The following is a 26,801-nucleotide window of genomic DNA, read 5'->3' as shown; positions in this document are numbered from 1 at the left end:
CACATCTCCACACTTTGCCCTCTCAAGGACTGCCTGCAGGTGTAGTCATGGCTCTTTTCCTTAACCACCAGATCACACAGGGGGCAGGGACACAGAGTCAAGACACAGACACCAGGAGCTGGTGAGAGCAGGCAGGTGGCAGACCTCCAGCAGACCTCCAGCAAGCTCATTTAATGTGGAAGAGGTTACAACTGATATAGGGTGCATCCTCCAATCATACATAAGCAAGCTGGTTACCTAACGTTTAGAAACCAATCATCTTATCATCAATGTAACCGCAGTATGAGGAAGCTCTAGATATTGCTACATATCAGAAGGCTGTCTGGAAGGATCATTGTCCCTATGAAAAGGGGGCCTTATACGTTCAGGGAATCATGCTCTGAGGCCCTTGTCTCTAGGTTCCCTGGCAACACTAATCTCAATCACTGAGGATGTGGTTTTGCTTGCTAGAGCAGAGTGTCCTATCCTGAGGGTGTGCCTGTCAGGTCTGTATGAGCATATGTGTCCTAGCACTCTGAGCTACTGGTAGCTGCTAGCTGCAAGCTGAGAGTTACTCCCACATGCAGAGACTCCAACCTTCCTGAACTTTGCCTGGCCTCCAAGGTCTTCCTTTAAATCTGAGTGGAAGTTCCATGACTCCCTGACTCCAGCATCCTGCATTCCTGAAGAACCAGTGCCATGTGGTTGATGCCAAGGTCTGCCACCATCTTGAGTAGTAGTCAAACCTCCAGGACCCTGGCTGCAGCTCTCTGTGAGGGCCTGGGTAGTTGAATGTGTTGAAAAAACTTAATAGGCTGCCCAGTGCAAGCAGAATGTCCCATTGTTCTCAAAGGTATTTTTACTTTTATACCCTTGAGCTAGATGGGCATGGTCTTGCCAATTCCTGGAATGGTCAAGCTATCTATTTTATTGTCTCTGGGAAAAGTCTTTAGTATTTCTTTAGTAGTGTTAATGGCCCCAGGCTTATTCCCACCTTTCAAGTCCAAGTTTTTTGAATCTTTTGGCTCTGCTTTCTGCTCCTGATTATCACAAAAAATTTGGCTAAAAGCCACCAGCAATACCCATTCTACTGCCTGAATACTATGCTGTCTAGAAATTCCTTCCGCAAGATTAAGAAGTCTGTCACTTTTAAAATCAGCCTCACAGAAAGTCTCAGGACACTGGCACAAAGTAGACAACTTTTTAGCCAGAACATAACACAAATGGTCTGCAGTCCAATTTCCAACAGAGTCCTCCTTCTCTTCTGAAACCTCATGAGCCTTGTCTTTACTGTGCACAGTCTTATTCTATGGATATTCTGCTTTTCTAGGCTCATACCAGCATCACTACCAAGTTTCATTTCCATCAATCTAAAGCTTTTCCAGCTTGCATTGCTAAACTTTACAAAATCCGTCCCACCTCCAAAAAGCTCCAAAAGCTTCTGAACCACATGGTCAGCTGAGTCACAGCAAGGGTCCCACTTTTCAGTATCAATTTCTGTTTTAGTCAGCTTTTTCACTGCTGTGGCTTAAAGACCTGACCAGAACAATTTTAAGGAGAAAAAATTTATTTGGGGGTATAAGGTTCTTGCTTAGCATCTGAGTGGCCATCTTAAGTGACAGCTGCCATTTTTTTCTTTTCTTTTTTTTATGAACTCCCATTTTTACCCCAAATACAAATTGCAGAATCACATCAGACAGCTGCCATTTTAAGGAAAGGTTTCACTTTCCAGCCCAAGGGGCTTTCTGACAAAGGCTCATCACTCCCTCATACCAACCCAACCCTTCATCAATATTCTTTCCCACACTTAATCACCCACATTAGGTATGTGCCCACCTCTAATGCCTGAGCCACCCCCCAAAATTCCCCAACCCCAAGTCTGTATTGCCTCTCTCTGACTATGAAGAGATAGCCTTTTTTTTTTTTTTTTTGGAAGCTCTGACAACTCTCATGTGTATCTCTGCCTGGTATCCATCTTACATTTCTCACTCTCCTGTCTCCTGGTTCCTTGCTTTCTTTTCATTGGTGCTAAAACCCAGAATCGAGTACCCCAGTGTGTCCACTCCCCGCTTTGAGGGTTACTGAGCTTCCCTGAGCCTCAATCCACATTCCATCGTGGGACCAGGCCCTCCATTCTGCTGCATGTCCTCTCTGCACCTACTAGCGGACATTTCAGGTAAGACTCCTGTCTCCAGTTGACTTAAATGACCTATGGGTCTTGGGAAGTGACTGTGGATCGTCCAGCACTCCCAGGGTTACCGCATGGTTGGGAGCACCTCCAGTCATGGATTTCACAGCTACAACTGATCCCTACTTTTGATTAGATCTACAGGTTGTTTTTTATTTGAGCCCTGGGTTTTGAGAAAAAAAACACCAAGGTTTATTGGCGAGTTGTTCCTGGTGAGACCTCTTGGGCTTGGGTTATGTCTCACCATGGGCGTCTCTTTATCCATTCCATCCCATACTCTCTTAGGCTGCCTCCTGACTATTCTAGGGACTTTTTCTCTCACCTTTTACCTAAATCCCCCAAAAGTTATCTGGTTGTGCAATCAGATCTAGCCTCAATATCATTTGTATAATAACTCTAAATGGCTGCTTAATGGCACTCTAGATCCCAATATTATCAGGGATCTTTTTTATTTAGAATGTTCAGGAAAATGGAGATATCAGATGTTCAGATCTTCTCTCTCCACTATGGAGGGATGTACCTTTATTTGTCAGCTCTGATAAATAAACTCTCCCTTGTGTTTATCTCTACATGGTCTTTGTCTTTCATTTCTTACTCACCTGTTTCTCACTTTGTCACTTTCCTTTTAGGGGGCTCATGGTTTCAGAAGTCTCAGTCCATAGATAGCTGGCTCAATTACGCAGACCTGAGGTAAGGCAGAATGACATGGTAGAACCATGTGGTGGATAAAAGCAGTTGGAGACATGGCACCAGGAAGCAGAGAGAGACTTCACTTACCAAATACAAAATATATACCCCAAAGGCATGTCCACAATGACCTACCTCCTCCAGCCATACCCTAACTGCCTTCAGTTACCACTCAGTTAATCCCATCAGGGCATTAATTTACTTATTGAGTTAAGGTTCCCATAACTAATCATTTCTCCTCTAAGCCTTCTTGTATAAGCCTTCTTGTATACTCCACTGATGGAGTAGATTTTTAATACATGAAAACATCATAAATATTTCTCCTCTTCTGAAATTTTGGAGTTTAAATGTTAATTTTTTTTTGAGAGAGAGAGAGAGAGAGAATTTTTAATATTTATTTTTTTAGTTCTCGGTGGACACAACATCTTTGTTGGTATGTGGTGCTGAGGATCGAACCCGGGCCGCACGCACGCCAGGCGAGCACGCTACCTCTTGAGCCACATCCCCAGCCCCTAAATGTTAATTTTTTATAGTAATAGTCATCCACTTATCTTAGCATATAATCTATTACAATGCCTTCTTAGCATGTAAAATGCAGAGTTTAAGGGGATTTTTTCACTTTCCTATAATTCTGCTATTTGCTCAGAAACCAAATGCAAATGAAAGTCATCTAGAGTGCTTGCTATATTTATAGTTCCTAAATATAAATGACAACTTCAATTTCATTAAAACAGGAGTGCATGCAGTATTAAAAGCTTTTTCTCCCCATGGCACCCAGTGCCAATTTATTTCTTTCCATAAAAATCACCTTATTTACTCTGGCATATATAAAATATTCAGTTTTTCTGATTTATCCTATGTTGTATCTTCTGAATGACACCTAAAATGTAGAAAGGGAGTGGGGATGCAGAGTTCTTGCTGTGCTCTGAGTATATCTACTGGGTAAAGGATGAAGGTCTAGTGCTGTTCATGCAGGGATGACAGTTTCTCACTAGACTCAGTCTCAGCAGGTGGTGGGCCAGAGGCAGGTTAATGTTCTATACAATTCTTCCAACAGGTCATGTTGACTGATATCAAGGCCCATTAGAGGTAAATTCTCAAAGGTTTGGTTTATAATAGACAATCTACTCAGTGTTGGGTTACTTAAGAGAATTGACTCTTTGGCATTTGCCCTTAAAATGAACATGGAAGAAGCAAAGGTGATGGCTTAGATTTCTCCTAGCTAATGTAGACAAGAAAGTCCAGATGTAAGAATATTATGGTCAGTTTGGATTTAATGATTCATCAGTATGTATATCTGCTGTTGTTACAGCTTCTCAGAGATTGGGATCAGCAACAGTAGATGATGAAATATCATATCAGACCTTGTCTCCTATTTCTTTTGTGGGACAGCTATAACATTTCAAATAGATAGTGGATTTTCAGCAAAATAAGACAGAGCAATCATGTTGACTGGTCAACTATGTTTTGCATAGTTTCATTTCTCACTCTTCCTCTACCATGCTTTAAGCTCAAACAAATCTTACATTTCCCTGAATACATATCCATGATGCTCTAAGTCCACCATTGCTCATGATAAAACTTCCTAGAATCCATAATCATCCTCCATTCCCATGTATGTTCATCAAAGTATACCTTTCTATAAATCTTTTTTAAAATGTGATTCTCATTTTTTTAAATCAACTTATGCTGATTAATTACTTCATCCCCTGGTACGTGACAAAGATCTTTAATTTTTTGCCTTCATGAAGCATGAATTTATTTATATAACACACTTATTTATGTTAATTTTTTACATAGACTTTTCTAACCCTTCTTTGAAAAAAGAACTATTTAAGAGCAGGGAAAAAAAATTCTTATTAATGTTTTCTTATTCATATTTTTACCAGTAAAAATTTAGGACCAGGTTTGACACTGGAGTATCAATAAATGTTATTGAATTAGATAATACAAAAAGATGACTATTAAATAGTTTCATTTAAAGGTATTTGTATATTGCACTTGTCCTACAAATTATAGATACTTTGTGAGACTTCTAAAACTACATTCAGTAATAGCAAGAGATTGATAAGGAAAAAAAAAGAAACTCTAACTTCAATTAAACTAGGAAGTAACTACTCCTTTAATATATAAAATGTGAAGAATATTTGCCAAAAATATAGAATTAAGCCATTTTAAGGTAGAAAACAAAGACAGGAGTGGGAAGTGTTCTAAAGATATTAACATTTTATTTCCTCCTGAATCAGCCCCCATCTTTCTGACCTAATCATTAATTACCTACACTGACCATCTTTTGTCTCCTGCTTCAGTGAGATAAAGAGAAAAACAAAATAATTGATGATCATGGAAGATATGCTTATTTAACAGGACAAATAACACAAACAGCAAAAAGTAGGTGAAATATATCCCTAAAAGGGAGAAACATTTATATAAAAATGCTCTGAGATGGCTTACATAAGTAATACATTACTTAAGTAAATATGCTGGTACCACAGGTCACGCTCCTCATTTCTCCCTATGCGGGTTTAAGTATCAGGAAGATTGACATCAACATAGAAGAAATTGTAAACAGATAGGATCATCAGACCTATTAATAGGTACCTTCTGCAGGAGGAATAAAGCCTTATCAGAGCACTAATGAATATACAACAGAGGAAGAAATCCTATCCTCTTAAAAAAATTTCTCTTGACAAAATTCCACTTGCACTATTGTATATTTATTATGGCAAACCTGTAAAAGACATTGTATAGATTCACTATTCCCCAAATCTCTGCTCCTATTCTTTTTCAAACTTGAAACAGACATTGTCTCTACCATGGCCTCTGAAACTTAAAATTATCAAAGTCATAAAAGGAAGTTTACATTGTTAAATATAATGTTCATTTCTCATAGCATTGACCTATCAGAGAAACATTTTACACAGTAGATGACTCCATCTGCATTAAAGTTCACTTTTCACTGGGCTTCCAGGATACCTGGATGCAACATTCTAGTCTGCTTGCTCTTTCTTACTCATTTCCTAGGTTTCTAAATGTTGCAGTGCCACAGATTAATTAGTCCTGGCTTTTTGAACAAAATTACATAGATTGGTGGCATTTATTTCTATCAGTCTGGAGACTAGAAGTCTGAAATCATGGTACCAGGATGATCAAGTTCTGGGACGGCCCTCTGCCAGATTCAGACTTACTACTTCATTGTATCCTCATATGGCAGACTGTCTCTCTAGTCTCTTCTCATAAGAACCCACATTGGAGAAAGGACAGTCTTTCAATAAATGTCTCTGGGGTAATTAAATGCACATACACAGAATAATGAACAATGAAGGTAGAACTCTATCTCTCACCAGTTACAGAAATCAACTCAAAATTGTCTAAAGACAATGTGAAATGTGAAACTACAAGAAGAAAACATAAGGAAATGCTTCATCACATTGGAATAGACAAGTAGTTTCTGGAAAAGACCTCAAAAACTCAGAAAAAGAAAGCCAAAGTAGACCAACAGGATTACATCAAACTAACAAGCTTCTACATTGCAAAGGAAACAATCATCACAGTGAAGAGATGACCCTAAAGAGTGAGAGAAAAGATTTGAAAACTATTTATCAGACAGAGGATTAAAAATCAAAAGTATAAGGAACTCAAAAACTCAGTAGAAAAATAAACAAAAAACAAACAACAAAAATTACATGATTAAAAATGGGAAATAGACCTAAATAAACATTTCTCTAAACAAGACATATAAATAGCCAACAAGTTTATGAAAAAGTCTTAATGTCACTAATAATGATGAAATGTAAATCAAAACCAAATGAGATAACATCACTCTCCAGTAAGCATTGTTCTTACCCAGAGGACAAAAGACAATAAGTGATGGTGAGGATGTATAAAATAGGGAACTCTTGCACACTTCTGGGAGTGGGGGCAATGAAATTGGTACAGCTATAATGGAAAACAGTAAAGCTTTCCTCAAAAAAAATGAAAATAAACCTATCATATGATTCAGAAATTCCACTTCTATGTATTTATCCAAAGGAAATTATGTCATTATGTCAAAGAGACACGTGCACTCCCATGTTCTATATACCACTATTCACAACAGCAATGCTATGGAATCAACTAGTGTACATTCAACTGATGAATGGATAAATGTTGTGCCAATACACAATGAAATATTATTGTGCTCTAATAAAGAATGATATCCTGTTAATTGTGACATGGATAGAATCGGAGAAGACTATGTGTATTGAATAAAGTCAGACAAAGAAGGAAAAGTACTGCATGATCTTACCTATGTTGTAATCTAAGAGTAGGCTGGTAGTGACAAGAGGCAAGGGACAACAGAGAGGAGACATATGTGGAAAAGTTATCTATGGATATTGAAATTACTGGTGAGTAGGAGCAAGACATTCTGGGATACTATTGCACATGTAGGGTGACAATAGATAACATGTATTGTAGATTTTAAAAAACTAGAAGAGATTGTGCAAGTTTTCACCACAAAGAGAAGATATATTTTTGAGGTAATAAATGTTTAATTTGACTTAAATAATATGTGATGTTTACATGTATTGAGAATTACATGGCATGCATTAATATGTACAATTTTATGTTGTTATGTATTAGCTAAAAAAGAAAAAAGAAAAGGAAAGGAGAGGGCTGATGTTATAGGTTTGTGGTACAGCACTTGCCTAACATGTGCAAGAAACTGGTTTTGATTCCCAAAACCACAAAAAAAGGAAGTAAATTGGTGCAATCTACATGAAGAGCTTGCTGTCCTGACATTTAATGCACAAATAACACAACATCAAAACTAATAAACTAAACTCTCAAGAATGAAATGGGAAGAAATGGAAATATATTAGTTACAGAGACTTTAACTCATGTGCTTTAGCTCATAACAAATCAAATAAGCAGAAAAGCAATACTGCAGAGAATTTTGTTAAATAGTTAATAAGGTCAAATTTATGTGTAAAATCTTGTATTCTGTAATTAGACAATAACTTTCTTTCAAGTACTTTCATACCCCATATTAAAATGCAGATAAACCTTGACAGTTTTCAAAGTAGAAAATAGGCACATCAGATTATCTAACCATAGACCTATAAAACCAGAAAATCATAAGAGAAATGAAAATAAGCAGTCAAAACACATTGATGTAGAAATTAAAAGGCACAACAAACAAAAATTATTTACTGCATAATTCTGTGTTCTATCGGAAATTAAACTAAAATAGCAGGATATCTGCAATATGGAGATAAAGGAAAAAAAAAACATGGATCACAGGATTTGACCAAAGTTATTTCAGAAGTTACAGTATTATACAAAGTTACACTATTTTAGTATGAAAACAAGTAAACCAAATTAAATTAAATTCAATAAAGGAAAAATCAAATGAACCAAACAACATAAAATTAGTGATTAATTATGCAAAATCAAATATTACTGATTATGAATACTAAAACAACAGCAGAGCAGATAAAAGCTTCCAAGAGTTGTATGAAAAATTGAGAAGATATAGAAATCATTAGCTAATATAATCAGCAAAGCATTGAGATATTACAAATACAAAAATTACAAATTACATGGAGACAGTAATTTCAGATCCTAATAAGGTTTAACAGAATGATTTGCACAAGTTTTATTCAAATCAACTTAAAATCTGGATTATGTGACTTCTGAATCAAAATATAAGTCAAAATATAAATTACCAAAATTGATTAACAATGATAAATAAGACCGTAGTAATTTAGTAATCAGTAACTATGGAAGAAACTAGAAATATTTTTCAAAAAGCCAATTTTTCCTCTGATTTCTTACCAATATCATTTTACAGATGAGTTTTAGAAAACAAAAAACACAAAGATAATTTCAGCATTATCAAAATAGGTACAGAATATAGAAAAAGAATTCAAGATTCCATGATGTTTGTACTAAAGTTATTATCACACAGATAGTGTAACTGTCTGCCGGGCCGGGTGGGGACCCTTCTTGCCTCGCTGGGCCGCCGGGGGCGCTTGCAGAGCCGGGCAGGCGGTGGCCGCGGACTGGACCTGTGCGCGGCGTGGCCAAGATTCACTCGTCTGGGACAAACTGTCACCTCTAATAAACTTACTAATTCCCGGCAGGTCTCCTTTCAGCGGAATTTTGCTAGAAGTTCCTTAGTAAGTAGAATCTAGGTGTATTAATGGGTCTTTCTGATCCCGTTAATGTGGAGATACTGAAAGTGCTGCTTCCTTGCCGGCCGCCATGTTGCATCTAGCCAAAAGTCTTTATTCAGGAATGGAGTCATGTTTCTGATGGATGCACTCTCTTGGTAGAAAATGAGCCTCTGAACAAAGGAGGGGACTGGGCTTATGTAGATTACACTGAGAGGTGACTTAATTAATGAGCTTGACAGTTTGAGGCACTCAGGAATTTGAAGTCTGTTTTACTGGGTGAAATGGGAGGTAATCTGGGGTTAGTGGTGAGACTCTGGGATTTATTTTACTGTGCAAGATGGAGGGCCTGGGGACAGTGGTTAATATCTGAAAATGATCTGTTTTGGGAAAAATTAATACTTTGGCTTCTTCCCAGAGACTACCTTTCTAGGTTTGATAGACACCTCTTCCCCAGGGTTTGTTTCATCACCAGGAAAGAATGTATTGGGAAAGGATCAATGCTCTCAATGTACGGCTTTCCTTCTTACTCCCCTTTTCCTAGATCTCACTATTTTGGGGGTTTCTCATTTTTCATATCCAATAGTGACGGCCAAAATTTGTGAAGGTCAATCTGTGTAAAGGGCTTGGAGAACAGTATCTACTTTGTAGTAAACAAATGGATGGATAGATAAATACTAGATAGATAGATGGATAGATGAAAGAGAGAGAAAAACATGGGTAGATGCAGATTCTCCATGACTTACTAAAGGGTTACATTCCCATAAACTTGTTTTAAGTTGAAAACATAGTAAATCAAAAATATGTTTAATGAACCAAGCTTATCAAATATCCCAACTTAAGAATAAATACATTATAGAGTTGTTTTTCTTCCTCATCACATGACTGACTAGGACCTGTGGATTGCTGCTGCTGCTGCCCAGCACTGAGAAAGCATAGTACAGCATATCACTAGTGTAAGAAAAGATCCATATCCCAATTTGAAGTACAATCTCTAATGAAAAAAAAATATATATATATTAACCCAATCTAAAGTTGAAAAATAAAAACCTAAGTCAAACCACCATAAGTCAGGAACCATGTACATACATTTATTTAGGCTTATAGTTAAGATTTATAATTAAGTTCAGGTATGTGCCTGATATTTGGTTCTATTCTTCAGAGGGTTACTGTTCAAAAAGCATAGATTGTACTGTCAAAATTTTAATGAAAATAAGAGGATTATTTGTATTTCTTAGGAACTGTGCTAACGTCAGAGTTCCCAGAAATAGTTTTTCAAATTATTTTGCCTTCCTTTTCTTGTCCATTTCTCTCATATTTAAAAGTTACTTTCATGATTATATCCTCAGAAAACACTGAAACATAAACAAAGCACATAGGACCTTAAGTTTTTCCTCCTTATCACCATCTCACCTCAAAACTTCAGTGTGTCTCAATCAGTTGCACTTAAACTCCTTATTTTCCCCTCTAGGCCCTCTGACTAAGTCTGTCTCTTCACATTCTTAGATCTAAATTACCAAAGCCAAAAGAATCCCCTTGACAGATATGTTCTTTCTCAGGAAAAGTAAGAAAACCTAGGGATAGAACCTAAATCTTCTTAAAGTAACAGAAGAGATTAAATTCTGAGAAACAAACAATAGTAACAAACAAGTGGTAGCAATGCTTAATGTATTGTATCATTATATATGCAATGTGTGAATGTATGTGTACACACACACACACACACATGCAGACAAATCTAGTATAGAGCTAAACATTAACCCATATCAGTACAAATAGAATCACTGCAGTATTTTAAAGATATGTAGGATTTCATTGTTTGATTTAACATCATTTATTTAATTCTCCCCCACTATTTTATTAGCTCTTATAGCCTTTTATTTTTAAAATAGTCACAAACTTTTAAATATGTGAAAAAAAATACACATGCATAGTCCCTGGCTTTAATCTAGTCATTAAGAAATACAAATGAAACACTTATTTTCATTGTCATTTTTAATGCTAAATATAGTGTGTGTATAGCAACACATTAAATAAGAACTTCTAGGGATTTTATAAATGTATCATATGAGAGTATAGGGAATATATATATACAAATATACATATAGGGTATACATATATATATATATATATATATAATATATATTTATGTGTATATATACATATCAATGAATATTTATATGTATTATCCCCTAGATGTTAAATTACTGGGTCATACCACACATAAATTTAAAATTCAATCTTATAAGTGATGAATACTGTTTTGTAGTTTTTAAAATTCAGAGTAACTCAACCTTGATTAAAGTTGAACATATATTTTCATGTTTTTATTGTTCATTTGTTTGTTTCTGTGATTTGTCATCCATTTTCCTATTGCACTGAGTTTTTATTGTTGATATATAAAATCTCTATGCACTAAGAGACGTAATACTTTGGTACATATGAGGATGAGAAAATTTTTTCCACTTTGTCATTTGCCTTTTGACATTTTGTGAACCTAAATTTGAAAGTTTCATAATACAATTAAGTGATTTGTAATGTCTTTTATATTTTGCATTGTTCTCAGAAAATTGTACCCACACAAAGATTATTTTTAAAAAATCTGGTTTTTGTCTAGCTATCTTTTTCTTTTTATTTTTCTGGCAATATTTTCCTCACTGGCTAGCAACTGTCATTTTTGTGAACATTGGTTTTTAAAAATTCCACCTTTCTCTCACAAGTTTGAAATTCTAAATATATGCATCTATTTCTTGATCTTCTGTTCTATTGTTTCTTCTTGCATCATCTCAAAGTTCCATTAATTATACAACTTTATAAGGAATATGTTTATATACTTTTCATTAATATTTTTTCATCGTTTTCTAGATGTCTCCAGTTCTACTTTTTCTCCACTTCTCCATTTGTTTTTCAGAAACTCAACAAAACTACTTGTAGTCACTATCTTGATTTCCTCTCCTTCAATGCATTCCTACACACAGTAGTTTCTGATATCTCTAAAATTCATTTCATAAACCCAGATCTCTTCTCTGAGCTCTAGCATTGTATTACATACAAAACAATGACCTAATTTATGTGTGTGCACAAATGGGATAGGAAAAAAGTAACTAATATATGAGGGTAAGACTAACCATTGTTTCCTCAGAACTTAGCACTGATGTGTATTTGCTTATTCATTCTCTACCTTACCCTCTACAATGCACAATACCTAATTTAAGGCACTTTGTCTCATGCCATACTGCACATTTATTCCAGAAGGATATTTTACAAGGTACGGAATGAGATTAGTTCTTAAGCTTATGAAATCATAGACTTATCATGAGTAGGAATTCAAGCAACCAACTGGTAAAGATGCATACTTTCCTGTTGGTGCCAGCTCCAGCAGAGCTGAAGATGACAGCTGCCTCACTTCCCTATGAGCCATCAAATCTCTTTAACCCATGAAAGAATTCTTATATAAAAACCACATCCTGTGTAGGGAGAGGGAGTGGAAATAAGTTTATTTTGCAAGTGTGACAGAATTTCCTTAGAATGCTGCAAGGGATACTTTAGGTTGGGAAGAATTAGTATGCTAACCAGGCTATTCTTGAGCCACTCCTCATTGGATCAAATTGCCTGTCCATATGAGACTGTCAGCCACAGGAACTGTGTCACTGATTTTAAAGACAAAAAGTAAGAGTCTGAAGTTGTTCTATTCTTAATGGATGGAGTGTAGATGTAATCAATGACATTACTAAAAGTCATGTCTGTGTAGGGAGTATAGTGTCCTACTTATAAATGTAGAACTTCATTAGAGCACCCACCCACTGCTATCTCACTTTCCCTTTGAAAAAGCTTTCTGCAATTTGTCATAATCAGGCCTGTAAGTCTGACTTTGGCAAGCCTAAGCTATCTGCAAAGTAGATGAAGCTTCAGAATGAAAATGTTGATCAAGATAGCACCATAGTTAAAAGGAAGATTTAAATCACCTATTATACCTCCCAAATTTTGAAGATAAAAGTAATTATAGCCAAGAATGGGAATACTTTGTACACACTATCCCATCATACTTCTATGCCAACTGAAATAAATTTATTTTTAATAAACAAAAAGTGAAGGTATCACAAAGAAGTGGTTCCACCTGGATGACACATAATAAGGACACTAAGATGTTTCACATGTAAAACATCATGATATCTTCTGATTTAAAATGGAAGCCAGGATAGAATCACATCAGTAATAGTAAAGTAAGGACCTCCAAAATTCTGTTCTTCCATTAAAATACTTATAAACAGTGAAAATGCTTATAAAAATTGTCAAAACCAACTCTTTTAGAAATATAGACATTAACAATACTTGCTTAAAACCAACAACCTAGCTCTACAATATTCAGTCTTTAAAGAGTCAGGTGCAAATATGTTCTCTTTGGGTTATTTGTCAAAAACAATCAACAGCAATTCTTTAATACTGCAGACTCATGAAGTTGTGATATCAATGAGAATAAACAAGGGATTGATCAAAATTTAATATAAATACCTGAGGAAGAAAATATCCATAGGAAAGTTTGAAAAACTCCATGTTTTCCTGAGAAGCTAAAAGGCAGGGCTGTGTGAGTGTCCAGAGAATGTCTACAAAGACTCAAAGTATCCATTTCTGATTCATCTTAGAGTTCTGCACGAGCAGAAAGTGAATGCTAAAGCAGAATTTGATATTTCCTGCTGAGAGTAGAATGCATGCTAAAGCCTATAGAGAATCTTGCAGAAAATATGGGAGAGAAATATTGGTACAAGCTTTTAAGTAAATCTTTGTTCAATCTATCAACTACATCTACTTAGATTATCAGAGAAGCAGACTATGAAAGTATGAGGAAGATGGTAGGTTAGTATCAGAGATATGTAGTCAATGAGAGGCTCAGACTAGGAAGCTGTGTGAATAGATACTATTTTTGACATATTTCATTTTAAAAGTCTTTAAAGATGGCTTACGTTACTATGACATGTTTTTTTCCAATCAGATTCATACCATGGGTCATTAGATAATAATATTGCAAATACATCTCTGGAGGGCAATCTACACAATAGCTGACATCAAGTGAGGACTAAATGCCTCTGTCAGATGCAGATTCTGCTAGAGCTCCATTTATCACAAGAATCACTATGGAAGAAAAGGCACTACCAACCAACCAGAGATAAATACACTGGGCAATTTTATGCCTGACCCAATTAGCTACATTTTCATTTTTTTGTTGTGTTTGACTCTCCATTCTATACAAATTTACCTAACTTTATCCCATCAGTTTTCAAGAAGGTGAGTAAAGACAAATATTATGACTTCATAGGCATGCAGAACCCAAGAAGTGTTTCTCTTAAATTTGTCTATTATTAATCCCAGAGAACAATTACAATTAAGTGCCTAATATTTTTAAGTTTTCTAGAATGAAAGGAATTTTTCAAAATAATAACTTACTTTTCCATGAGGAGAAAGAAACTTAATAGAAATCTTTAGAAGACAGATCTCTACTTTAAAACAAGAAAAAGGACTAAAAGTAGTATTTATTACCTATATGCAATTCATTGAACTAATACTTATATTTTCACCTCATTCTCTTTCTCTCTTACACACACATGCACACACACACACACACACACACACACAATTAACTAACCTTTCAGCACTAACTAGATAAGATTAGTAGAAAGCTATTTTGTGTGCTAGCAGTCCTACGCTTGCTTATGGAATATTCTTCCCCCAATCCAGTGCATCTCCATTTTAATCATGAGGTTCTAGGGAAGTGTTTAATGTTTTCATATCCCTTTTTCCTCAGTCATGGTTGATTAGTTTTTCAGAGCTGATGAAATGGGGCAAACCTTACTACTCTAACTCTACAATTGCATGACACTATCCAGAGGCAGGCACATGATTGAAGCCTAGTCAAATAGAATCCTAAATTGATTTTTTAAACTGAAATGGACCAAAGAGATGCAGTCCAATTTGGAGTATGACATAGAAATATGATGCATAAGAAATGCTCATGGACATTTTTTCCATAGTATGGAGAAAATCAGGATGGTTCATAAAATAAATATACAGAGAGAAGTATAAATGAGAGACAGAGGGAGTCCACATGCCATTGAAGTTCTTTGTTTCAGTTATCCTTGCGGCCATTTGCACCACTGCCATTTTTATGGTTACATAAACCTTAGAGTCAATCCTCCTGATTTCTTCAGCTGGTTAGAATTACATTTCTGTCACTTGCAACTAAAAGATACTTGACTTACATGGAAAGAAATTTAATCATAAACAAACTAAACAAAGGTAACTGAAAACATTAGGTAAAAGGGAACTTAGAATATCTAAGTTATGCAGACTTTGAAGGATCCATAGGTTATTATCCAACAGAAAAAGAGTATTATCTTGTAGTCAGAATAACATCAAAATCCATAACAGAATTTAAGTATATATCAGAGGATAAAAGTGGCCTGCAGTCGTAAATTCAGGAATTGATAAATAAAGTCATATATATATATATATATATATATATATATATATATATATATATAGTCATATGATCTTTGAAAAGGGTAACAAGAATATACAATGAGGAAAGAACTGTCTTTTCAGCAAAAGGCATTAAACCACAAAAGGAATATGGACTTCTACCTTATACCATATACAAAAATCAACATAAAATAGATTATAGATATAATTATAAAAACAGAAACTATGAAACTCCTAGAAGAAATCATGAAGATAAAACTTCTTGACATTGATCTTGATAATAATTTCTTCTATATGACACCAAAAGCACAGATAATAAAAGCAAAAACACACAAGTAGTGCTACATTAAACTAAAAAAAAATCTGCTTGAAAAGTGAAACATTAAATAGAATCTGGGAAAACTAGTTATCAATATGTAGAAATAAAGTAGAGCCTTATCTCTCACCCAGCACAAAAATGAACTCAAAATGTATCAAAGGCCTTGGAATTTGACCAGAAACTATGCAACTCCTAAATGGAAACTTAGGGTCAACACTTAAGATTTTAGGCACAGGAAATGACTTTCTAAATAAGACCCCTAAAGCTCAGGAAATAATGCCACTGTGGAAAAAATGGGATGGCAAAAAATTAAAAATTTCTGCACAGCAAAGGAAACAGGGATGTGAAGAGAGAAACTACAGAAGAGGAGAAAATCTTTGCTAGCTATTCTTCTGACAGATGATTAATATCTAGAATAAGCAAAGAGCTCAAAAACTTCACAGCAAAAAATCAAATAACACAATTAATCCAATTAATAAATAAGCAAATGAATTAAACAGACACCTCTCAAAAGAAGAAATACAAATGGCCAACAAATACATGAAAAAATGGTCAATGTCATTAGCAATTAGGGAAATACAAATCTAAACTACACTGAGATTTCATCTCACACCAGTCAGAATGGTAGTCTTCAAGATTACAAATGATATTGAATATTGGAGAGGATGCTGGTGGGACTATAAATTAGTACAACCACTATGGAAATCAGTATTGCAGCTCCTCAAAAGACTAGGTATAGAACTATTGTATGATACAGCTATACCACTTCTTTGTATTTACCCTGAAGAATTAAAGTCATCTTACTACAGTGATACATTCATAGTCATATTAATAGCAACACAATTCACAACAGCCAAAGAAGTATGGAACCAAACTAGGTTTCCATCAACAAATGAATGGATAAAGAAAATGTGAGATATATGTGTGTGTGTGTATGTGTATGTATACATATATGTACATATATATACAAATATATGTATTTATATAAATGTTATGAACTTTATTCAGGCATAAAAAATAAAATTATGTCATTTTCAGGAAAATGGATCGAACTAGAGACCATCATGATAAGCAAAATAAGTCAAACTAAGAAGGTCAAGGGTCATATATTTTCTCTCATATGGAGAAGCTAGAGAAAGAAAAAGGAAAAGGAGGATGGGGTGGATCTCCTAAAAATGAAGAGGAGATCAGTATCAGTAGAGGACAAGGGACCAAGGGGTGGGACACAGCAAGGAAGGGGCAAGTGCTGGGGAATGATATTGGCCAAATTATATTGTTATATTATATACATGTATGAAAATGTAACAATAAATCCCATCAATATGTATAACCAAAATGCACCAATAAAAAAGTTGGGAAAACTCAGCAATGTAGCAATGCTCTAAGGAATTCAGCAATGCCCTAAGGAACTCAGCAAGACCCTGTCTCTAAATAAAATAAAATAGAAAAAAAGGGCTGGGGATGTTGCTCAGTGGTTAAGCACATCTGAGTTCAATACCTAGTATCAAAAAAAAAAAGAACCAAGACTTATATTCATAAAATTCTCATTAAATTTATATGAATAAAAACCTATAAAAATTTTAAAACTATAGAATCGAAAGACAACTTGTGGAATGGAAGAAAATATTTTCACTGACATTTGAGCAATTGTCAAAATATATAGAACAGCTAAAACTCAATAGCAAAATAATAAAGATACTGATAATAATAGCAACTAAGATGGGCAAAGGACTTAAAGAGACATTTCTTCAGAGAAAATTTTCAAATGACCAACAAGCATGTGAAAAGATGCTAAATAGTATAAATTATGTGAGAAATATAAATCAAATCTGCAATGATATAGCACCAAAAATCTTTTCACTCTTTTGACATATATGATCTACCAATCCCATTTCTGTTTACATATTCAAAATAATTTGAATCAGGATCTCCAAGAGATAGCTGCACTCCCATGGCTCATTGCAGCATTATTTAAGTTAGTGCAGATAAGGAAACAAACCAAGTGTCTGCTCACAAACAAATGAATAAAGATAAATGGTATGTACATGCAATGGAATATTAACCAACCTTAAAAACAAGGAAACTATGAATTTATGACAACAGGGATAAACTTGGAGAATATTAGACTAAGTGACATAAGTCAAACAAAGGACAAATTATGAATGATTCCACTTGTATGTGATATCTATAATAGTCAAACAGAAATAACAATTGTTTCCAGGAGCTGGAATGGAGGGTAAATTTTGTGCCATTTGTTAATGTTTGCAAAGTTTCAGTTATGCTATATGAATAAATTCTAGGGACCTCCTATTCAACACAGAACCTATAGTTAACAACATTGTATGGTGCATTTAAAATTTTTAAGAGGTAAACTGCACATTAAGCATTTTTATCACAAGCACAAAAATAAACCCACACTCATTATGAAGGAATATGAAACTTTGGGAAGTGATGAATATATCTGTTTTCTCGATTGTGATGATGCTATCATGGTTATCTGCATATGTCCAAAGTTCTCAAACTGCACATATTAAATATTCAGTTTTGTATTCAATTATACTTCAATGAAGTTTTTTATAAATAAATAAGAAGTTAATTAGGTAAAAATAGTTAAAAATATATCATTGCTCTCTAAACACACAGGAGAGAAGAGATCACCTAAGGAGAGAGTAAAATATGAAAAGGAGAAGCTTTGGACACAACACTAAAGAACAATACAATGAATGGATGAGGCTGCTGGCAAAGGAGAAAAGAAAAAAAACATTTAAAATAGCAGGAAAATCAAGAGATAATCATTTCAGAAGCCAAGGAATAAAAGTGGACTAAATATGCTATAGGAGAGTGGATTAATATAAGAGGTAAATGACAAATGCAGAGATACCAAAAGACTGTGTGTCAGTAAAAGCAAAAAATAATGACAAAAACTGCAAGTATGTAGTGGTCAGGAGATGCTAGATAAATATTTAGGAGTTAATATTGTGAAGTACAGTCATGCACAACATAATGATGTTTTAATAAACAATGGACTTGGTATTCAGCATTGGCCCAATATGGTTACAATGGAGATGGAAAATTGCTATCATATAGAGATGTGGTAGATTCACATGTGTGTGGGTTTGCTGATATAAACAAACCTACTCTGATGCTGGTCATAGAAATAAATAGTGCATACAGTTATGTACAGTATCTAATACTTGATAATGACAATAATGACATGTTACTGGTTTATATATTTACTCTAGTATATTTTTATCATAATTTTTAAATGTACTTTTTCTACATATTAATTTTTTAATGGTAAAACTCTATGCCTTGCTATATCAATGGTATCTTATATAGCTCATGTTCACTGGGTGTTATGGTTTGGATATGAGATGTCCTACAAAAGCTCACGTGTGCAAGAAGGTTCAGAGAAGAAATGATTGGGTTATGGGATCCTTAACCCAATCAGTGAATTAATCACCTGATGGGATTAACTGAGCGGGAGCTGAAGGCAGGTGGGGTGTGGCTGGAGGAGGTGCATCATTGATAGTATGGCCATGGGATATATATTAGTATCTGGCAAGTGGAGTCTCTCTCAGCTTCCTGATCATCATGTGGGCTGCTTCTTCCACCACTCTTCCTCCATAATATTCAGCCTCACCTTGAGCCTCAGGGACGGGAGCATGTTATCTATGGACTATGACCTCTGAAACCATGAGCTCCCAAATAAATTTTTCTACAATTGTACTGGTCAGGTCTTTTTAGTCACAGCAGGGAATAAGCTGAGTAAAACGTTATGTCGCCAAAATGTATCACTTTCTATTATACTTGATTTAACTTCATGTTGTTTTGTTCATCATGGCCCTAGAAACAATATGTTATACCACATATATACATGCCATATAACCTTGATATTTAGTAGGCTACAATATACCATCTAAGTGTTAATACACTCTATGATGTTGCACAATGATGATTTCAAACAACACATCTCTCAAAACAAACCCCCAATCATTAAGCAGTGCACATCTGTATTTCATAATTAATGGATATAAGAAATCAGAAAGATGAAATCATAGAAGCTGTTCAGATTTCTGGCTAGCATTATTGAGTAAATGATTGGTGCCATTCAGATGGATGTTCCATGTAATGAAGACAGTGATAAATTAAGTTTTGAATGTGTTTATTTTTAAATGCCTATTAATCATTCAAATGTATAAGTAGACATTTGAATGTGTAGTTTTGGAGTTCAGAGAAAATAATTATGTTCCAGATATGATATTGTGATTTGACTGCTTATAACTGAATTCAGGGAGTGTAGGGCAAAATGAGATGTGAAAAAGGACAAGGTGAGTTCCCTGGAGATCTCCAGTTTGTAATGGCCCACTACAAAATCAGTCAACAAGAGAAAATAAGAAAAAGCAGCTACAGAAGTGGAACAGAAGAGCCAGAAGTGTATACCCTTTTGTGGCCAAAGAGTGTTCATGAGAGAGTAGTCAAATCTCTCAAGCATAATTGATCTCTTTAGTAAAATGGTGACCAAAACTATTAATTAGATAAATATGTAGGTCATTGGTAGCCACAGAGTAAATAATTTTTTGGGAAAAATAATTATGGAGGAGGAGGGACAAAAATTTTGATTGCTTCCATATCTTGGTTAGTGTGATTAATGCTAAAATTAATTTACATTCCCACCAAAAATGTATAGTTCCATTTTCTCTACATGTTTGACAGCATTTTATGTCTTTGATAATAATCATTTCTTACTGGATTGAGGTAATATCACTTTGTGGTTTAGATTTTTATTTACCTAATGAATAGTGATCTTGAGCATTTGTTATATACCTTTTGGTTAGTTTTGTGTCTTCTTTTGGGAAAGTCTGTTCAGATCCTTTGCCCAGTAACTAAGCCAAATACAGAAAAACAAACACCATATGATTTCACTTTTATGTGCAACATAAAATTTTAATTCACATAAAACAAAGTACAATGGTGTTACCAAGGGTGGGGATGAAGGTTAGAGATGAGGAGATATTGAGCAAAGGGTACAAAGTTCAAGTTATAAAGGATGAATAACTTCTAAAATCTAGCATACTGCATAGTGACTATTGTTATTGTTACTTCATTGGGTATTTGAAATTTTCTGAAAATAGGTCTTAAATGTTTTTACCATACACCCACACACACAAATGTTCACTGTGTGAGGTGATAGGTATGTTAATTGGTTTCAGTATAATAATCATTTCACAAAGTATATCAAAATATCCCATTGACCACTTCATATGCAATTTTATTTCAAAAAGATTAAAATGAAAAATTACAAAGGAAGTAAATAGATCATATATTTATGAGGTCTTAAAGATAGAAATGTCAGGTGAGTAAATAGAGACACTTGCCCCTAAAAGGAAGAAGAAATATGAAGGATTAGTTGAACAGGAAACCTTCAGTGAAATTGTATGTATCTATTATGTAATGTACCTTCTTATTTACCTTCCTATTGATGGTTGTGAGGCTAGGTCCAGGTTGTGAAGTCTCTTGAATATCATCCTGAGGAGTTTGGGAATTTTTCCTGTAGGCTGTGTGGTAACCATTGGGAGTGACATGAAAAGACATATATTATAATGAGAATAAGATGGTCTCTAAGAGTAAAATTAACATAAAGGGACAAATTAGGTAACTATCCTAACATTACAGCTAAGACATAATAAATGTCTAAAATAAGGCAGCATCAGTGGACTTTTTTTTTGAAGCTATATTTATGCTTTTACTTTCCTAGACTGAATATGAATACACACACACACACACATACATGAATACATATATGTATGTATAGCATTCCATATATATATATATATATATATATTATTTATATACACATGTACATGTATGTATGCTTATAAAATACACAAGTTTTAAATTTTTTTATTTGTTGATAGACCTTTATTTTATTTATTTATTTGTGGTGCTGAGAATTGAACCCAGTGCCTCACACATGCCAGGTAAGTACACTATAGCTGAGCCACAGTCCTAGCCCCTAGAATGCACAATTTTACCAATTGAAAATGCTTCCCAGCTCTAGGAAACTCTGTTCACCAAGAGTTCTACAAAATAGTTGTATATGTCAATAAGATCACAAAGATACTTCAAGGGAAAAGTAATGACTAAAGAAACAAATACATTTAATCTGAACATATCTAAGTGATACTTTCTGTTTGCACTAAAAATAAACAACTCTTTGGCCTTGTTGATTATTAATATATATGCTCAAAAATTACCCAAGATAACTACTCATCTCAAGTATGCAGTACCCTATGTGTATTTTGATGGGCTGGGTTTGGTTGCCTTTGTAGAGCATTGGAATGCACAAGCCTTTCAAATCAATTTCAAATTGTTTCATTTGGTTGGGGAACTTGTTAACACCTTAAATGAAATTTTGAGAAAATTTTATATCATATTTGTTTATTGAGTCAGAGTGACAGATGAGTCTGTATATGCATTCTATTTGAAGTGCCACCTTAAATCAAGGGAACCTAAATTGGAAACTTCATTTTTTATATGCTTTCTGACCAATTTTGACATCTGGTTCAGACACAATTTAAATTAACCCATTTTCATCAGTGATGTGGTAAATGTAGAACTCTCTTCAGCTTGCAAATAAGATTTTTTTTTCGAGTTTCTCCTTTATTTCTTTTAAAACATTGGCTCTTAAATGTTTTAGGTTGTAGAAAGATTCTGTTTTAGTTGGAATACATTAACTCCAGCTAGTAACATATATAAGAAAAAACCCTTTAAGGGTGAATATTATGACTAGAAACATCAGTCTAGGGATGCCAAGCAAATTATCTCCTTTTGTGACCTTGAATAAGTATTGAACCACCCTAAGACACAAGTTGTCTCTACACAATGCAAACTTGGGGTTATTTGGTGACATCCAGATAATTAACTGCATTTAGAAATTCTTACCCTAATGTATCTACCTTGGATTAAGTTACTCTTCTCCATTCTTCCATATCAGTCTGAGGTACTTTTATCATTGTCCTTACTATGTAATTTTGTCCTTAATACATGATTTCTGCAACAGGACTTTAGCATGAGATTTTTACAATGTCTTATTTATCTGTTTGTTGAAAATGGGTAGCAAAGGGCTTAGAACCATAAGTAAGTACTCAATATAGCTTTATTATATTCAACTAAAGATTTCTTCTTTTCAGTTTAACTACCTTGTGTAAGGTCGATCACTGGTCTATGCAGCTTGATCAGCAAGAGACATACCATATTGTGTCCTTTTTAAACAGCAAACATTCTAAAAGGTCAGAAGAGTTCTCAGGCCACTCAGAACATTGATGCTGAATTACAAAATGTTAATTTAATTTTCAATATAAAGACCCTATTGAGGTTGTTATTCATTCTGACTGATTATGTAGCTAAAGCCATACCATGCATAATGAGTTTAGTTTCTGATATAAAATCCATGAAAAATATAAGTGATGAGAAAGGAAGATGTAGGCCCTGCAGCCTCAAGATACTCAGAAACTCACTCAAACCTAATCTTAGGGTAGACAAGTTAGCAATCAAATGATGATTATGTACACAAATAGGTATCATTATATTTATTTATGTCAGAAAGAGAGTGAAAAAAATGTGAAGCTTAAGCACATTCTCTAGAGTAGTTTTGTAAGAGTAAATACAGACCAATGACATAACATGTTGAAATGAAAAATTTCAATTATTCAAATTAATTTTAAGTCAAAAATTCAGTAAGAATACATTTTGTGTATAGCAGAGCCTCTGGTATCCCATAGTCAAGACAAAGGTAAAACAGATTCAGTACCTCACCTTATACAACACTCGTTATCTAGGGAAATACAATAATTCAGGTCATTACAATATCACAGAGACTTAATGACCACTAGCGCCAAGGTTCATGGCACTGTAGGAACATACACAAATAGGGGAAAAATTCATTTTGACATAGGTGAAGAAAGGATGAGAAAAGAAAGGAACATTTAAACTGGACATTCTCTTGAAAAACAGGTAGCATTGAAAGAAAAGACACAAGGAAAAATGGTAGAAGCATAGCTTGAAAGTATGAAGAAGCACTTTGGAACCTGCGTTCAAATGGACCTGAAGCATCATATAATGGATAGACTTGATGTTTGTTGTTTTGACTTGCCAGAATCTCTTGTCGGTTTCTGCTAGTAATGGCAACCCCATTATTTTTTTGGAATTGATATTCCTCTTTCCATTCATGAAGTTCAGGTGGAATTGAACTAACTCCAGAGGTCCAACAGAAAAACCAACAAAGAACAGCCAATTATTTCACAGAAGCCCCTTAGCCACAGGATTTGTTCAGGAGTGGTCTGATGACTCCAATGGTCAAATTAAAATGAATGCTTGGATATGTACAGAATTCAATGGGAAAATACATTTGCTTTTCTGCTGTCCTTGAATTTGTAAACCTTGAGATTATACAGGAATGTGGAAGCCAGGAAATAAAGACAACTGAAGTGAGGACATACCAAAGAGTAGAAATAAATCAAGCCAGGATAACATTGTTTGGGCCCCTAGTTCAAGTCTCATCCACAGATATTGTTACATAACAATCTAATAATTTGTCTCTTTAAAAATTTTTTTTTACATGTTGATAGACCTTTATTTTATTCTTTCATTTATATGTGGTGCTGAGAATCGAACCCAATGCCTTACACATGCTAGGCAAGTGCTCTGCGACTGAGCCACAACCCCAGCCCCAATTTATGTTTTTTTGAATGTCTGTTTGTGTTGGATTTTCTGTCACTTGTATTTAAGAGGTCCTGTCTAATACTCTTAGGGCATGTTGATGAATGAAAAAAAGATAAAGCTGGAAAATTATGGTAGAACTTACATCAGAAACTTGCTATGTCTATCACATTTTTACCCCCAAACATGTAGGCTTTCTAGAAGATTCAAACACTGTTGAAGTGTAAGTAACCAAAGTGTTAAAGATAAGAACAGAGGACATCAGAAGTATATTGACATTCTGCTGGGGTACCTAATTTCTCCCATCTTTGTAGCAACCAAATAGCAAGAATCATTCTTCCAGATTCCAAATTCCCTATTAGTTCACTTCCAAAAGGAGCAGAATTGGTACCAAAATCACTTAGAATCTGTGCAGGATATAGTTTGCAAGAACAGACTATAATTATCTGAGAAAATTGTACAATTTTATATGCATGGATACAAAACTTTGTGACCTCACTAAAATGTGTTGCCCTTAGTTATGTTAAAAATATAAAAGATCTTAAAAATAAAGTTGAGGTTGATGGAAATGATGAAAATTCCTTTTAGCAGAGGATTGTAGGAGGCTTTAAAATGTTAATAACAATAATCCTCACTGATTTTATAACATTTCAGTTATTACCTCTTAAAACATTAACTGGATTCCTACTGTGCTAGATATTTTGCAGATATAGATGAGTCTGTTGTTCCAGCCCTCAAGGAACTCAAAGTTCTAGGAGGATAGATAAGATTATCTTTCTTTCTTCATTCAGCCAAACTGCTTGCTATATGTCAGACACTGTTAGGTACTGTGGATTGAGCAAGAGAAAATATCAAAGGCCAAATTTGGGCCTGAATTGGGGAGGCTATATACTGAGCAAATGCCAGAAAAAGAGCAGGATGAAGTGATAGGTTCATTGGTATGTGGTATCCAAAATACAGCAAATTGGATGATGCCAAAAAATAGGCTCCACATTACATGGAGTTATTGTTCTCTAATTGACAATGACTCTGACAAGGAGTTTCTTGTTTGTTTTTCTCTTCTTATTTTAGAATTATTATGGATTCAGGAAGGTGGAAAGATAGTACAGACAGGTCCTCTGCATTTGTCATGTAGTTTCTCCAAATAATTACAGTTTATATAATTATATTATCAAAACAATAACATTGACATTGATTCAACATGTGAATACAGTTCTGTGTCATTTGATCACATATATAGATTGGTGTCATCAATACCAAAGTAAAGATAAAGAACTAATTTATCACCCCAAAGAATTCCATCATGCCTCCTATTTATAGTCATAATCACTGTCCCCCTATCTCTAATCCCTGGCAACCAATAACATATTTACCTTTTTTGTGGTTCCTAACAAGGGTTTTCTAATCCAAAATTTAATGATGATGGCTTCAAATCTAGGGGTTAATCTATGCATCAACAAAATTCTTAAGAACATGAAAGTCTCCAAATAAGTACATTGTCTCTGATTTCTGAGTCTGAAGAAAGGTAGCAAGGCATGGGCTTTCTTTATATAGGTACAACATGATTTAATAATAGAAAATAATAGAAAAAGAGGACTCCAGTGAAGTGTGAATGGTTCATGTTGATGGTGTTGCTTTAATGTGTTTATCATTATTCAAAATAGCATCATATTATTAGGAAGATGCTCAAATATTAAGTTTATTTTTAAAATAGTTGTGGAATAATGATCTCTGTATGCTTCATTAACTAGTGTCTGGAGAGGGGCTATTTAATCCTCAATAAAATTGATATGGATATTTATTGTGAATCATCATGGGTGATGATATGGAGATGGGATGGTGAGAGAGTGTAATGTGAAGGGAGGGTACAATCAAAGTACTATATATGCAGGAAATGTCAGAGTGAAGCTCATTAATTTGTATAATTAATATGAATCAACATAATTTTAAAATCACAACTTTCATGGACCTCATCAATGCATCAATGTATATTTGCTTTTGATACAATATTCTCCATGGAAAGGGATCTGGGTGAAATTGTGAACATTACACATGCTGCTTCCTCACAGGCTTTTAGGAAGTTAGAATAAAATTCTGGCTATTTTTCAAGATAACATGGTTTAATCTTCAGGATACAGTTCTCCTGGGGAAACCCATTGTCTTAGACATCTGCTGAGTAACAAATATAATCATTTGTGTACATGAAAAGTTGGGCTATAACACAGACATCTTTCTGTGCCAGAAAGAGCACATGTTAAACATAAAAGAAATCATTATG

This window comes from Urocitellus parryii, chromosome X (genome assembly GCF_045843805.1).
Source record: "Urocitellus parryii isolate mUroPar1 chromosome X, mUroPar1.hap1, whole genome shotgun sequence".
NCBI classification, from domain to species: domain Eukaryota; kingdom Metazoa; phylum Chordata; class Mammalia; order Rodentia; family Sciuridae; genus Urocitellus; species Urocitellus parryii.
This window is presented reverse-complemented; position numbering follows the sequence as displayed.